Genomic DNA, 15625 nt, shown 5'->3' on the forward strand with positions numbered 1-15625 from the left:
GAGAGAGAGAGAGAGAGAGAGAGAGAGAGAGAGAGAGAGAGAGAGAGAGAGAGATCACGGAGGCTGAAGAAGAAGGGAAGGCACCCGGTTACGGTGTGTTGGTGTGATTGAAAATAGTGGAAGATTTATCTGCTTTGGGCCTCACAGCTAAGAGGGGCTGTTTTCCTTGACTGGCTTATGCCATTCCGTCAGTTTTTAATCAGAACGGGAGTGAAATCACATGGCAAAGTCCATCCTTTCAAATGCTAGCGAAGATGGCTGTCAGCCATATGGCTGCCTCCATCCTGATGGGGGACCGTGACCGAGTTGGCAACAAGCCACTCACTTCCTAGGCATAGACTGTTAGCCATCTACCCTAGGGTCACACGCTTTAAGTTAACCCCTTCGTTAGGGATTTACAGGGTTTTAATCATATACCTTAGCAAGTTTAGAGAATGAAATCAAAGCCTACAGAGTAGAGATGAGGAGCCATGGTCCCTACTGTGAGTAGTCTCTCTCTTTATTCTGTTTTTCTCTCCTTTCTCTGTCATAGAGGTGGCTCGCCTGACAGGGGACAGAGATTTTGAAGGAAACCTTTAAACAAGCATACTTGGGTCTAGGCGAGGGGAAGCCATGCCCAACTCCTAGAACCAGCGTAAAACGGTCTGATGATATTCATACCTAAAAGACACCTGTAATCCTGTCAAACCGAATCCAGTTAGGTGAGAATGGAGCAGGCTTGGAGATTGGAACCTGTAAGGTCTGACTAGGGAGAGAGGACCCTACAGGAGGGAGCTGAGAGACTGAGCAGCCAGCGAGGAGTGTGCTGGCTGTGTGCAAGCTGTAGCTGGGCTACTCCTTTGCTTTCTCCCCTTCCTGCTAGGTTGGGCTTCTGCCTCCCCTCTTGCAACAGACTCTGCAGTACCAGAGCCATTGATGGTAAGTTAGAAGACAGGACAATTCTATTGAGTGGGGCTTGGGGGAGTCAAAGAGGGTTTGAAGAAAGGAGAAATAGGGAATGGGGAAATGTCCACTTCTCAGATTGCTCATAGATAGTATTTATAAACATACTGATTAATATTAAGATCAAGGGTGGCTTCAGGCAGATATTCATATTGATTAATTAGCTTAGGGGTATGGGCTGGAGAGATGGCTCAGCAGTTAAGAGCACTGACTGCTCTTCTGGAGGCTCTGAGTTCAAATTCCAGCAACCACATGGTGGCTCACAACCATCCGTAATGAGCTCTGGCGCCCTCTTCTGGTGTGTCTGAAGTCAGCTACAGTGTATTTACATATAATAAATAAATAAATCTTTTTAAAGAATTGCCTTAGGGATATTGAGGCCAAATTTAATTGGACCCTAGGGCCCTTCAAGCCAGGTTTCAGGTGTACAATTTGGAGGTTTTCTAAGAAGCATCCCAAGGGCATGAGGGTAGGAAAGACACCGTTCCCATAGAAAGGGGATGTAGAATGTCACTGTAGCCTGTAGCTGTGGGCATCTCCCAACTCAGGGAGGACAAAATGAGGACCAAGCTTTCCTGTGGGTCGTCACCACAACTCAATGGGAGTCAGCTTAGCCTGGAACCAGGGCTTTTCCTGAAGCCAAAAAGGTGAGATCAAGAACTGGGTTCTCTAGCTGGGCGTGGTGGCGCACGCCTTTAATCCCAGCACTTGGGAGGCAGAGGCAGGCGGATTTCTGAGTTCGAGGCCAGCCTGGTCTACAGAGTGAGTTCCAGGACAGCCAGGGCTACACAGAGAAACCCTGTCTCGAAAAACCAAAAAAAAAAAAACAAAACAACAAAAAAAAAACAACAAAACAACAACAAAAAAAAGAACTGGGTTCTCATAGAAGGTCGCATCCATAGGCAAGTTTTGGGAATGGACTCGAAAAAACCATGAGGGCCTAGAGGAGTTGTGGGCTTTATGGGTGGCTCCAAAGTGAGAGAGGTAGAAGACGGCAGAAAGAGTCACAGTAGCCTAGCAGGAGTTAAGGAAACTGCAGGGCTGCACTTCTGAGGGCGGAATAAAGTCAGGATAGGAAGGGTCAAAGTAGCCCAGTAGGGTCTCAGGAAACTGCACCGAAAACTGGCAAGGGCCTAGAGGAGCTGAGGGACAGGCAGCTCCACAGGAAAGGTAAGAAAAAGTCAGTTAGGGGTGCAGTGGCCCAGGAGAGCCTAAGGGAATTGAGTCACAAAAGCTATAAAGGCCCAGAGGAGCTGTGGAATTAGGGACAGCTCCAAAGGGAAGGTGAACAAAGGTCCGGTAGGGGCCCAGTGGCCCAGGAAGGCCAAGGGAACTGCAGAATTGCAGCTCCAACGATAGGAGAATGGGGTCAGGAAATGAGGACCAGTTGTAGCCTTAAAGACCATGGCTGGGGTACTTCTGCCTCCAAGAGTCCTAGAGGGGTGCTAGACACTCAATGGTCACTTCCTCAGACTCGAGGAAGTGTTTACCCAACTAGTAGGGGAAGCTTACCTAATTGTCACTGGTGGGTGGGGTATTGAGCAATCAGTGAGCCGGAAGCTAAGATCACAGCAGATCAACTGGAGATGAGGGAAGGGGTCCCAGTGTGGCTCAGACCCGAGGTGCTGTGGGCAAAGCACACATAAATATACAATAAAATTTAATCTGTGTGAGTGTGTGTATGTCACATGTATGGAGGTCAAAGAATGACTCATCATTTGGTTCATGACTGATGAGCCAAACTGCTCATCAGACGTCTTGGCAAAACCTGTGCCCATTGAGCTATGTCACCAGCCCCATTCTAGGTTTTTTTCCCTTCTTTTCTTCTGTTTTCTGCTTCTTGTCACAGAAGGAAATACTGCAGACACAAACAGTTTTCAGGGTTCAGACTACATCCTTTGGACCCAGATAGAGAGTGTCCAGTTGTATATAAGCCAGTAACTCAAATGCAAGAGTCATCCCGGGTCTAAGTGTGAGCTCACACGGGAGACTCAGATGAAAGATACAGAAACAGTGATTGATGTATTTGTCTCCTTAGAATTAGATATCCTCCTGCCTCCACCTCCCAAGTGCTGAGATTAAAGGTGTGTACCACCACGCAGGATTCTTGGCAAATACTTCTGGATGAAGATATTTCAGAAGTTAACACATCCTCTTGGAGAACAGGGACGATGGTCATTTTTTGAGACTATAGCACCACCTGGTGGCTTCACCCAACTGGCCTAGCTTACATTACATAGCACAGGCTACCTACCTCGGAGCTCTTCACATTTTTAGTTGCCCTGTACTGCAGAGGCAGATGGGATTCTGTGAGTTTGAGGCCAGGGGTTGGAGGCCAGCCTGGTCTCCATAGTGAATTCCAGGACAGCCAGAGCTACACAGCCAAGCAAATGAATAGTGTAGTCCTTGTGCAGGAGGTCAAGGGTACTTACTGCTCCTGTAGTTTGTTTCCGAACAGCCATGTGGAGTAGCTCACAGCTTCCTGTAACTCCGAAGCAGCAGTTCTCAACCTTCCTAAGGCTGCGACCCTTTAACACAGTTCTTCATGTTGTGGCGACCCCCCAACTATAAAATTACTTCATTGCTACTTCATAATTGTAGTTTTGCTACTGTGGTGAGTCATAATGTAAATATTTGATATGCAGGACGTCTGATATGCGGCCCCTGTCAAAAGGTCCGTCGGTTGGCATGGAAACCCTGTCTCGAAAAAAAAATTAGCTTATAATTTTAAATGTAATCTGTGACTTCATTCCTCTGTAAGTAAACCACAACACTGGAAATATTACTTTATTTTTTCCATTAGAGTTTCATCTTCGGCAGAGCATTCTTTTCTCAGAGATCTGACTTGAAATTCCCTCTCAGCAACATAACCAGAACACACTTTCTCCTCCGCTGCCGTATTTTATGGAATATCCCAAACACACATTTCAGGGTTTTTGTTTTTGTTTTTTGTTTGTTTTTGTTGTTGGTTTTTCGAGACAGGGTTTCTCTGTGTAGCCCTGGCTGTCCTGGAACTCACTTTGTAGACCAGGCTGGCCTCGAACTCAGAAATCCGCCTGCCTCTACCTCCCAAGTGCTGGGATCAAAGGCGTGCGCCACCACTGCCAGGCACATTTCAGGGTTTTGCCTATACAAATGACCTGCTCAACTCAGCTCCCATGCCCTTATTCTGTCCCCATAACACCGTGAGGTCACCCCTTCCTCAAGGACACTCCCAGAAGCCCTTCCTTGCACCTGCTGGCTCCTCAGGGTCAGGCAGGAACCCCCCACCTTCCCCCACTCCCCGCACCCCAGGAGAGCTGTCCATAAAAACAAAACAAAGACCCCCAGCATATCATGGTGGCTTCACTTCGAACAGCACAGCCCTTCAACTACTGAGCCGCCTACCATTTACAGCCTACATTGCTCTCTGCCTTGTTGGGAGCCAGGGCCCTCCTCCCCTACTTGTTGCATGAACAACATCGTAGGTAATGCTTCCTGTTTCGGAGGCTAAAGGTGCCCAAAGGTAGATGAGGATTGCGGATTAAAAACCTCCCTCACTGCTGTGGGGGATGCTCTTCTAGACATTTTTAAAGGTTCATTTACGTAGTAACAGCGGCTGTCAGCAGATGTCGCCAGATCCCAAGGGATGAAGTGCCATTTCTAGAGGTGAACCTCAGGTTTAGCAGAGAGGCGGGGAGGAAAGGGGCTGTTTCCAACTGCTTCCGGTTGATCTCTGGAGGGTGGTCATGTTCTGACTTCTGCTGTTGGAGGTCACGGTTTGTTTCGCCGCGCCCCCCCCCGCCCCCAATCCTGTGGGCCATTATCACCTTAACATCCTTCCCTGCTTCATTTGGAGGGATCTGCACGGGACTTATCGCCCTTTGGTTGGTGGTTAGACTGTAGCGGTACTGGCCAGTTGATTTCTGGGAACAGACCCGACTGAACTAGGCAGGATATCCTGTCCTCAGGATGCCCAGATTTGGATGGGGGATGTCCCAGAATCCTCCACTGCCATATACCTGTTCCTGGGCCCCAGACCCAGAGGGGACAGAAGAGCTGCCACATGTCCACCTGAGATTTATCAAGTTGTAACTCTTGTAACAGATTCACAGAGCGAGAGCAAGTCTCACTTGGGTTGAACGTTTTCTCAGTGGATCCCAGGGTCCTGCGGCAGAATAGATGTATTTCAGTGGTATGTTTGCTGACGTTCATATTTAGAAACGAAGCTATTTGCAAATGAGACCATTCGATTTAGGCTGGTGCTAGATTCTACCTTCTCAACACGAAGTCTTGATTTGGGGGCCTAAATGAGGAAAAGTCAGCTTTTAATGGAAACAATGTAAATAGGAACAAAGAGTTAATTTAAGCTACTGGATTTCAAAGCACATGGTGATGGAGCAAGTCTGAATTTTAAAAATACAGTTTTTTTTTTTTTTTTTTTTGGTTGGTTGGTTTGGTTTTTTGTTTGTTTGTTTGGAAGGGGAGGGGTTCAAGACTGGGCTTCTCTGTGTAGTCCTGGCTCCTGGAACTCGCTCTATACACCAGCCTGGCCTAGAACTCAGAGATCCCCCTGCTTCTGTCTCCTGAGTGCTGGGATTAAAGAAGTAAGCCACTACACCTGACAAAAATACATTTAACGCATTAAAAATGAATACATACATGCACACATGTATATAATTACACCATGAACACGGGCCGTGGGTGACGTCAATGGTGAAGCAGTTGTGTAAAGGCTTAGGTTCGATCCCCAGCATCCCGCAGAAAGCAAACCTTTACCGTGAGCTAATGTGTGCAATTAAAACATTGCTCCCACAGAAGCTGAGACTAGGACGGTGGCTATTAAAAATTAGTTGGGGGCTGGAGAGATGGCTCAGCGGGTAAGAGCACTGACTGCTCTTCCAGAGGTCCTGAGTTCAATTCCCAGAACCACGTGGTGGCTCACAAGCACCTGTAATGAGATTTGATCTCAATCTGTGGTACATCTTCTGGTGCATCTGAAGACAGCTACGGTGTATTTATTTATAGTAATAACTAAATATTCTGGCCGGAGCGAGCAGGGACTGAGTGAGCGGGGCTGACCGGAGCAAGCAGAAGTGCTAAATTCAATTCCCAGCAACCACATGAAGGCTCACAACCACCTGTCCAGCTACAGTGTACTCATATACATAAAATAAATAAATCTTTAAACAAAAATTTGTTAGGACAAAGCCAGCTCTGCCCAACCCCTTACTAATGGCCCCGTGGGTGGCTAACTCTATTTGCATAGCCTTTTGATAAATGGCTTTGACAGCAGCCAGGAAGGAAACGGAAGCGCACACTCCCCACCCAAGCAGGAAAACCTGAGGTCTGGGCTCCAGTGTGTCTTCCCTGTCCTTGAAACTCATTGAGAGTGATGACCACAGGGCTGTCTATCACACTCCCACATCCCTGGTCCTGGGTACCTGTTGCCTTCATCAGCGGAAGTGATCTCTTCCGAGACTCCCGGAGGCTAAGGATAACACAGCTGGATACTGGGGAAGCTGGCCCAGCAGCTGCTCATGCCCAGCTGTTCCAGGTCATGCGAAATCCTGGCTGTGTTCTTCTGGCCTCCCTGGGAAGAGGCTGTCACTAATCCAGCAGGTACAAGCAAGTCCTCTTGGGAAGCCAGCCACCAAGGACTGGCACTCCAGCCTCTCCAGGCGAGGACCTTATGGGTCTCCATGAAGTTCTGTTCTGACTTCAGCTCTGTTCAAATTGTGAGGAAAGCCAAGGGGGTCCGGGAAATGACGTGACTCTCTGGCTATGCTGCTGTGTTGGAAAAAAAACTACTCCTGCCAGACAAAAACAGTAGCTGTCCTGTTTGTGCAGTTCCGGTTTGCTTCTCTCTCTGTCTCTCCGTCTCTGTCTCTCTCTATCTCTATCTACACACACACACACACACACACACACACACACACACACACACACACACACACACACACAAGGTTTCTCTGTGTGGTCCTAGCTGTCCTAGAACCCTCTCCGTAGACCCCCAGGCTGGCCTCAAACTCACAGACATCCACCTGCCTCTGCCTCCCCAGAGCTGGGACCAAAGGCATGCATCGCGTGCTTGGCAAATGTTCCCATGTGAGCCGCTTATAAGCTAAGGGCATTGTCACGCCAGCAACTGAGAATAGACCAGGGTATACCTCAGCAGTAGACTGCTCCCGTGGCACGCACAAGGCCTTGTGTTCGGTTCTCAAAACTGAAAAGGGAGCGGGGATCTTCTAAATCTTGACAACAGGATAAAAGGGAGCGAGTGTGGATACTGTAGATAGATGGATATGAGGTCGTCTATCCGCTCAACAAGCTTTCCCTGAGAGTGGCTGAGTACACTGTGCAGCCTACGTACCGACCGTGCGGCTCTCTGAGGTTTGAATCCCTAACCACAGATGCCTCGCTAAGGATGAGGAAGATGGCGCTTTTAGGGGCTTCCCCGAAGATAGGATGGACCCATGTCAGAGCCCGGTTATTTCGTTTCTACCGCAAGGGGGCAGCTTTGGAGAACAACAGAGACCGGTGAACCCTCTGCTTATCAGCATGCAGAAAAACCGTGGCCTTTTCTACCCAGGCTCCCTATCTGTGCAAAGTTTACTTTACCCAGGGGCAAACATGAGGTATCAAAGAAACAAATAAGAGACACAGAAGTTCAGTTATTCCAGGTGGGGAGTTAATTGGACTGAACTGAAGACATCAAGTGGACTGTTGACGGTCAAGTTTTCATATAATGTGTGTGTGTGTGTGTGTGTGTGTGTGTGTGTGTCTGTCTGTCTGTCTGTCTGTCTGTCTGTCTCAGGGGTGGGGGAGGGGAGCAAGGAAGAGGTCGACACAGATTAGCAGCCAGGAGGCCTTGTCATTACTCATGAAAGCAAGTGCCTTTTGTCTGAATGAAGAGGTAAAGCACCCCCTCCTTTCCCCTCTCTCTTCCTCTTCTCTCCAGTCAGGGCGTTCTCCTCGTGTAGCTCCTCTAAGGGTGAACGTAAGCTGGACATCGGGGAAACTGAGATCAATCAGAAACAAACAGAGTGGTTGCTCTATTCTGACTCTAAGCTGATAACCTTTCTTTCTCTTTCTCTCTCTCTCTCTTTCTTTCTTTCTCTTTAAATTTATTTATTTTTATGTGCACTGGTGATTTTCCTGTCTATCTGTGTGAGGGTGTCAGTCAGATCTTGGAGTTACAGACAGTTGTGAGCTGCCGCGCGGGTGCTGGGACTTGAACCTGGATCCTCTGGAAGAACAGTCAGTGCTCTTAACTGCTGAGCCATCTGTCCAGTCCCATGGTGACCTTTCCTTATGGTACAGATGCTCAGAGCCAATGGTGTGGGGTTCTCATTGTCACTTTTAGCTCTGCCCTATGGCTGTCAGAGTGGTGCCTCGTACCGTTGATTCCAGCACTCAGGAGGCAGAGACAGGCAGGTCCCTACAAAGCATAACAAATAAATAAATAATCAGCTGACTTATAGAGGTGAGGACAAGGAAGGAAAGATGCCCGAGAGGCCACAGAACTCATTTGTGTGTGAGAGACATCGAGAACAAACAAACGTCTTAAGAAGCTTCCCAACTCAGCAGGGGAAGTGCGACTGAATGGGCCAATAAGATGAGAGGTCTACACACATGCAGTCTCCACGGCCTGGTCACCTTGTCAACTGTCTCCTCATGCTGAAGTGACTTTTTTTTTTTTTTTTTTTTTTTTTTGAGACAGGGTTTCTCTGTATAGTCCTGACTGTCCTGGAACTCACTCTGTAGACCAGGCTGGCCTCGAACNCCGAGTGCTGGGATTAAAGGCATGTGCCACCATCACCTGGCTGACCATGGCCTTTATTATGACAAAATGCACACAACATAAAATCTATCATCATATGCGTGTGTGCTTACACGTGTGTGAATGCATACATGTGTGCATGTGAGTATGTGTGCATGTGCATCTTTGAGTGTGTCTGTGCCACATACATGCATGTGTGTGTCTGTGCATGTGCATGCATGTCTGAATGATTCTGTACTGGCATGTTCGTGTGTATACATGCACACGTGTGTATGCTTGCATGTGTGCATGTGTTTGTGCATGCATGCATATATGTGTGTGCATGAGCATGTATGTGTATGTGTGTGTGCATGTGCACATATGTCACTAGGGGTTCAGCCCAGACTTTTGTGTATGTCAGGCACACCCTATCCTAAGTCATAGTCACGGCTCATTTTTCATTTTTTTAAAAAAAGATTTATTTTATGTATGTGAGTATACTGTCCTTTCATCAGACACATCAGAAGAGGGTGTCTGATCCCATTACAGATGGTTGTGAGCCACCATATGGTTGCTGGGAATTGAACTCAGGACCTCTGGAAGAGCAGTCAGTGCTCTTAACTGCTGAGCCATCTCTCCAGCCCTCTTTTTTCATTTTTTTATATTCGAGAAGAAAACTGGCCTTGAACTTGTGTTTCTCCTTCTTCAACTTTTGAGTAGATGAAGTTCCAGGCCCGGGGTGCCATGCCCAGTATAAGCACTTTAAAATGACACCAGGCACATCTGTGGTCTTGGGCCACCATCATCATCAACCATCTTAAGAATATTTTGCTTTCTAAACTACAGATTGGGCCTCCTCTGCCAGCCTCAGGCTCCTTGATTCTCTACTCCAATACTGGGATTTATTTGCCAGGGTGCTTGGCGCCCCTTGGGGGTTGTCAGGTGGGATTCGAACTTTATAGTTATCCTGCAGGAGAGGGCTGAGCGGATCACAGATTGAAATTGAGATTTAGTTCCTTAGTTCCAGCTGCTGCAGTAGCACCGTAGCCAGGCAAGAGACCAGGCTAGCCACGGAGAAGGGTGAATATGCGGTGGAGGGGGAATACAGAGGATAGTGTTACCATGGAGACTCAGCCCTTAGGGCCACCTCTGTGGTTCACTGGGAGAGAAATGAGCCTCTCTGGAGGGAGCCACCGTCACAGAACCTTTGCAGTGACCCTTCCTGTGTGCCCAGGTCACCCCGTCCCCATGAGCCTCTGATGTCTCCTGTCTTGGAAGAGTCCTGACTTCAGTGGCCACTCCTTGCTGTAGGGACCTGTCCTGGGGAGTTACGAGACACCCCAATAACCTCTGTGGGATTCCTCCTGATGAATGGACACCTCTCCAGTCAGTTCTCCCTCAGAAGGGGGGGAACTGTTCTGCCACACTGCTCCTCTCAGAGCCTAACAAAGGCAGACATTGGTCCTCGATGAGGCCTGTCGCTTGTGCATGAAACTGTTGAAGGCAGCATATTCAGCAGAGTCCGAGGGAGGTGAGGGAGTTGGCCTTGGGCATCGAAATGAAGCTGCTGTTTGGGCTGAAACCTGACCCCAGCCGGGTGCCCGCAGAGTAGCAACCCTCGACTGTAAGGCAAGGTTGCTTCACCTCGCACCTGGGACCACCCCGTGGAATTGGAGGAGTTCGTTACTGTTACCGTTTCCAGGCATTGCCAAATGTCACGATGATGTTTCGCATCAGGGAGCAGAGCTGTAGAGAAGGCGGTGGCTGAGCTAGGGAAGCAGGACTCTGCAACAAGCACTGTTTGTTGAATGAATACCTGTGAGCCACCATCCATCCGCTAGTGAGCACTCACTCTGGGCTGGCCACCCCGCCTTTCTCCTACAAAATTCCATTCCCTTTTGACAACTCTACACAAAGACACACACACACATACGCACTCACGCGCAGACTATAAAGGAAAAATTTGATGTTTAGTTGTTGTTCCCATGGCTGCCTGAGCTGTAGGATAGGCACGTTAAACCTCAAATTTAACTGAACTTGCGTTTCCTACAAGGTGATGTAACTATAAACAGACACTTAATACCTCTGTGGACCACTTCCCCTCCCCATTCTCCTACAAATGTCCTGTTTAATGCCCAAAGTGTCAAATGGCTGTGAGCAGACTCCAGTTCTGGGCGGTTCAGGTGGAGCAAGGCATTCCTGGGCCACTCCCGCTTCCCACTGGGGCCTGGAAACCTTGTCCCTCCGGGTCACCATTTCCTTGCAACTTTATCTGTCCTGGGTTCCAGGCCCCAGCCATATTTGCCCAAATTAGAGTCCGTTTACTTTACAAACCACACTGGAGCTTCGCTGGATACTCAGCAGCTGCTCCCCTGACGTCCCCAGCAGGGCCCTTGTTTGCAGTCAGCAAACAGACCGCCCCGACCTAGCCACTGTGTCGCTTGGCTGCGGAGAGGGTGCAGCAGACAGCTGGAAGTGGCTTGCTGCAGCGGAAGTGGCTCGCTGCTCCCCCTCCCCCCAGCAGACTCTTCCTTTGGTTCAGGATCTCCCAAGGGAAACAAACGAGAAGCAAAACAAGGAGAATCCCAGATGTTCACAGGGGAATGTGCAAAGATGTCTGCCCTTAGCAAAAAGGAAAGATCATGAAAAGGGTGTCTGCCTGCTGCCCCACTGTCACTATGGCTGCTTGGTCCTTATTCCACCAGGGCACCCTCTTGTTCCCTGTAGAAATAAATGGAGCAGACTGCTTTGAACAAGCTTTAGCCTGAGGACTGGTGGGGCTGAATGCCCTGGGTCCCCTTCAAGTGCTTTAAGCTGTGTGCAGCAACCAAGTATGCTCACATGTAGAATGGAGATAAGGAACGTGCTGGGGGGACTAATTCAGCTAATGAGCTTAAGGAAGTAAGAAGTGGGTCTGGCACACTATCTACTCCCACTAGCCATTAGCATCTTTGGGTGGTGGGGATCAAGACAGGGTTTCTCTGTGTAGCCCTGACTGTCCCGGAACTCCATCTGTAGACCAGGCTGGCCTCAAATTCACAGAAATCCACCCGCCTCTGCCTCCCAAGTGCTGGGATTAAAGGCTTGCGTGCGCCACCACCACCAGCTGTGTCGTAAGTCATGACCAGGCTGTGCCTCAATAAATATACACACCACGCTGACACACCCTAAGTGGAAAGCCCTGTGGTCCACCCACCCTGAAGAGATCCACAGCTGTAGCATGTGGTTGTGGCCCAATGTGATCAGTTGCAAGGTATGCTGGGAGCTGAGATCACTGCTGTCCCCCCCCCCCGCCCCCGTCATGAAAGCATCAAATTGCTGATGGCTTGGGATGCTTGTCTGCATCCTATTCGGATGTGACATGGAGTCTGACGGGCCCAATCACGCAGCTCCTGATCCAGGGAGGTTGAGCCAGCAACCACACTGGGCTGGTTCTTCCAGCAGGTCCCACACACAGTGTCTTCACCCATATGGGAGTGTTTGTAGATGTCTGTATTCTTAGATTTGAGCAGCTCAAGGGTTCAGCAGCCCGTGTTTATTATTTGGTCCCACCTGCAAAGTCCCCGACAGGCGTTGAGTGTGAAACAGAGCACTCTTAGCCCTCCCCAGCCCTGACATCTAGATCTCAGACATCAGACCCAACGAGGTGAGCGGCACTCACTGAATAAGGCCTGCCAGGATTATAGACTGCTCCTTAGACTTGCTACGCCCACCTCTCCTCTCCCTCGGCCACCAAGCTGCCTTGCCTACTCTGAAGAGTGCTAGAAATCACTGGCCTGGTCTTGTGGGCTTGGCAAGGAAAACCTTCAAACATCCTTCCTTGACCCTCCCCTGTGTCTTCTCTATAAAGGAATGCTAGCAGGGGGAGCCTGTGAGTCAGTGAGCAGTAGGCTTGTTATACCCCAATCTCCAAGCCCATCCCTAGACAGTCTGGTGCCTACAAGTGCCATTTCCTAGTCATTAAAGAGAAGGCCACTCTCTACTTGGCTTTTCTGGTCCAGTCCGCTCTCGACACACAGAGCACACAAGCCCAGCCTCAGGAGAGCGCCTTGTCTGTGAGTCAACACGTGTCTCAAAGCTCCCATTTTATCTGATGGCTCCCGGTTGGCAGACATTTATAGATGCAGCCAATCCCCTGAGGTGCTTTTATGCTCACACGTCACAGCACAAACTAACACAGCCCCACTTAACTTCCCTCAATCTCCGGGGCTCAGAGTCCACAGCTATCCTTGATTTCACGCTGGGCTCTTTACTCCGTAGTGAGCAGCAGGTGGCGCTGTGTGGCCATAAACTGCTTTCCGGACCTCTATGATCTCGCCCCCTCAGGCTAGGGGATTGTAGGGGATTCCTTTCTCAGAGATGTTCTTGTGTGACCCCTTAAAGATCCAAAACATACCTTCTCACATTTCTCTCTCTCTCTCTCTCTCTCTCTCTCTCTCTCTCTCTCTCTCTCTCTCTCTCTCTCCCCCCCCCCCCCCCCCCCCCCCGGTTTGCTTTGCTTTGGTTTGAGACAGTATTTTGCTGTAGCCCTGGCTGTCCTAGAACTCACTATTTAGTCCAGGCTGTCCTTGATCTCAAAGAACTCCACCTGCCTCTGCCTCCCCCACCCCAAGTGCTAAGTTTAAAGGCATGCACCACCCTGCCTAGCTATCGTTTTTAACTGATTTATTTATTTTATGTCTATAAATATATTGCCTGCATATATATATGTGCATCATGTATCTGAAGAACTTAGAAGAGGGTGTGGGAATCTCCTGAAACTTGAGTTTTGCAGATGGTTGTGAGCACCATGTAGGTGCTGGGAATTGAATCTGGGACCCACTGCAAGAGTAGCCAGCGCTGTTACCCGCCCAAGCTACCTTTCTCTCTGGCCCCTCTTTTTTTTTTTTTTTTGAAGTTGGTTGACACAGATTTGGAACCCATGGGAACATGTTTCCTCAGGGTCCTCTGCATTAGGCAGACAACCTCAGAGAGGTGGTACTAAATCCTGACTTGACCTGACTCTTCCTCGGACAGCAGCGAGTTTTCATGAAACTTCTGTCAATACCATTTCCAAAGGCACCTTCAGTTCTGTCTACTCTAATAGAAACGGATCAATAGTGCCTCTTTGATACTGATGTGACAATTGGTTGTATTGCTTTGGATCAAGTTGCTAAGTGACCTTGCCACCAACTCCCCACAAGGCATTTCTCCAGTTAGTTTAAACCATGGCTTATTTCCCCTCAAATGAGCTCAGAACATAAAAACTTAATTGTGTTTATGTAGGAAAAGGAAACTTCTGTTTTTTTTTTAAATAATCTCATAAGTATATTCTTTTTGAAAATAAAATTTTAGTTGTGGATGGGAAACTGGGGAGAGGAATAACATTTGAACTGTAAATAAAGTAACCAATTAAAAATGAAAAAAAAGTTTATTAACTCTTTAGATTTTGTTGTTGCTTTTGCTTTTTGTTTTACGTAGCTCTGGCTGTCCTAGAACTCGCTCTCTCTTTAGACCAGGCTGGCCTCAAACTCAGAGCTCTATCTGCCTTGGCCTCCTGAGTACTGGGATTAAAAATGTGAGCCACCAACGCCCAGCAATCCTTTAGAATTTTATACTGTATATTTTGATAATATTTTCACTTCTTCTGAATTCACACTCATCTCCCTATCCATTTGATTTCATGTCCCTTTTGTTTTTTTTAATTTAAAAATCTACCAACTCCAACTTGTGCCTTCCATATACTTCTGGGTGTGGGGCCATCTGCTGGGGTGTGGTTGACCTACCTGGAACCACAGAGCCTATTCTTAGAGATCAGAAGTCAGCAATCTTCTGTAGAGCTTGCCTATTGGCAGGGGATTAAATTTAGGGCCTCCCACCTGCTTTGTTTCTCGATGGAAAAGGAAATATTTTGCTATCAAGAACAATAAAAACTGTATACCACCAACACCAAAGACAGAGTTTAAGGTAAAGAGTTATCTTCAAAAGATAGTTCAAGTACCCAATGTTTATTGATTGGTACTATTAGAAATAAACTAGAAGCCAGGCAGTGGTGGCGCATGCCTTTAATCCCAGCACGTGGGAGGCAGAGGCAGGTGGATTTCTGAGTTCGAGGTCAGCCTGGTCTACAAAGTGAGCTACACAGAGAAACCCTGTCTCGAAAAAAAGAAAAAAAGAAAAAGAAAAAGAAAGAAAGAAAGAGAGAGAAAGAAAGAAAGAGAGAAAGAAAGAAAGAAACCAGATATGTGTGAGAGAGTTCTGTGGACTCTAAATGCCCATCATGGGACTAAGAGAGAGAAAGGACCTTTCTCTACGATGCCGGATGGTACCCTGAAGGAGTTTCCCAGAAACCCAAGTAATTGTTGAGCACCCTGAATTTAAAAGTCTGAAGCCAAAACTTCAACAAGTAAAGTCTGTGGACACATTCCCAAATTTGAAAAACTCCCCAAGTCAGAAACACTCTGGTCCCAGACATGTCACACCAGGTGCAAGCAAATATGTTTGTACAGACATCAGCAAGCCTGGGGCAGCTCCGTCTCTGCCCACCAGGGGGCTCCTCTCCTTTTCTTGGAATATCCGCCTGGACTCCACTCTCCATGTGGAAAGCTCCCTACTCTTGCTCCCCAGCTCATCTATGATCTAGACAAAAGCCCCGGAGCAACCAGAGCAACCGCAGATGCAGAATCACAACCTCAGCTAAAATAGACGACCCGTAGAAATGCTGTCCAGGCTGGGTGCACATCAGAAGCCAGCCTGGTCTACATAGTGAGCCTCGGGCTAGCCTGTGCATCACTGGGGGCTGGGGGGGGGGGAGGAAGGTGGCCTTTAAAAATGGTCATTTTGAGAATGCTCTTGATGCTTTGAGCTTGTGTTTGAAAATGTGAGCTTAAGCATCGCATCGGCCACTCACCCACACGGCGGCTCACAACTGTCTTAAGTTCAATTACAGGGGAATCCAACATC

Source organism: Mus pahari, chromosome 23, assembly GCF_900095145.1.
Source record: "Mus pahari chromosome 23, PAHARI_EIJ_v1.1, whole genome shotgun sequence".
Classification (NCBI taxonomy): domain Eukaryota; kingdom Metazoa; phylum Chordata; class Mammalia; order Rodentia; family Muridae; genus Mus; species Mus pahari.